The following is a 691-nucleotide window of genomic DNA, read 5'->3' as shown; positions in this document are numbered from 1 at the left end:
CCATAATGGTAAAGCAAAAAACTGGTTTTTAACATCTTTGTAAATGTATTAAAAATAAAAAAACTTAAATGATTCCATTGCATAAGTATTCATACCCTTATCTGGGACAGTTGAAATTTAGCTCAGGAGCATTCATATTGCTTGTAGATGTAACTACACTTCAAGTGAAGTTAACCTGTGGCAAATTCAATTGAATGGGTATAGCGAGCTGCCCCCCCCGGCTTCATCTCCACTGCCGCGGTTGCGGCTTGTTCCAGCCGCTGCTATCTCCCCATCTGTGGGGTTGGGGATTCCACGTCCACACTGACTGTCCGCGAAGGCGCTCTTTGCCCGCGGTGATTTCTCTGTACAATAAAGCCTCTGTTGAAATCGCACCTAAATCCAGCCTCGTTTCCGTGACAATCTCTGTTACCCTTAATGGAAGAAGTTTGAAACAACCAGGACTCTTCTTAGAGCTGGCCTCCTGGCCAAACTGAGCAATTGATAGAGAAGGGCTTTGTTTAGAGTGGTGAACAAGAAGCTGATGGTCATTCTACTTGAGTTCCATGATCATATATGCAGATGGGAGAAATCTACAGAAGGACAAACATCACTGCAACACTCCACCGATCTGGGCTTTATGGCGGTGTGGCAAGACTCAATCCTCTCTTCAGGTAAGACGAATGAAAACACACTTGGAATTTGAAAAAAG

This window comes from Sinocyclocheilus rhinocerous, unplaced genomic scaffold, assembly GCF_001515625.1.
Source record: "Sinocyclocheilus rhinocerous isolate Xijiao unplaced genomic scaffold, SAMN03320098_v1.1 scaffold135, whole genome shotgun sequence".
NCBI classification, from domain to species: Eukaryota; Metazoa; Chordata; class Actinopteri; order Cypriniformes; family Cyprinidae; genus Sinocyclocheilus; species Sinocyclocheilus rhinocerous.
The sequence above is the reverse complement of the archived record's forward strand: the minus strand, read 5'-3'. Positions refer to the sequence as shown.